This window comes from Poecilia reticulata, chromosome 22 (genome assembly GCF_904066995.2).
Source record: "Poecilia reticulata chromosome 22, P_reticulata-male-v2, whole genome shotgun sequence".
Classification (NCBI taxonomy): Eukaryota; Metazoa; Chordata; class Actinopteri; order Cyprinodontiformes; family Poeciliidae; genus Poecilia; species Poecilia reticulata.
In genome coordinates, this window is record NC_088851.1 from 24780170 (window position 1) to 24780680 (window position 511).

The following is a 511-nucleotide window of genomic DNA, read 5'->3' on the forward strand; positions in this document are numbered from 1 at the left end:
TGTGCAAATAATGGCAAGAAGCTTATTTACAATGAGAAAAATACAGCAAGAAGGCATATTGAGTCATAGTTGATTGATAGTATAGAGTGCTAGGGGTGGCAAAATTATATAAATAAACACACCATTAACAAATTAAATGTATAAAATTGTCAAAAACTTAATTAAATCTACCAATACATAATTAAACATATTAAATTAAATAAGTTAATAAATAAATACACCAGGAAATCATCAATTAAATGTAAAAATAAATATTTAAATAATGAATTTAAAGAAAAGTATTTAAAGAAAACTTTTTTGAAATAAGTTTAATTATTTCACTGTGTATTTTTTTTATTTTATGGCTCATGTAAAAGCGATCCTATAAAATAATTTAAACAGTCAAAAACTATAAGAAGCCACCTATGACGGCACATTGGGGCTTTCTCTTTTTTCAGTGTACCCACAATTGTCTTTCGATCATCGGGGCTTTTATTTTGTATCCCCGTTTGCATAGCGTCAGGCTTTTATC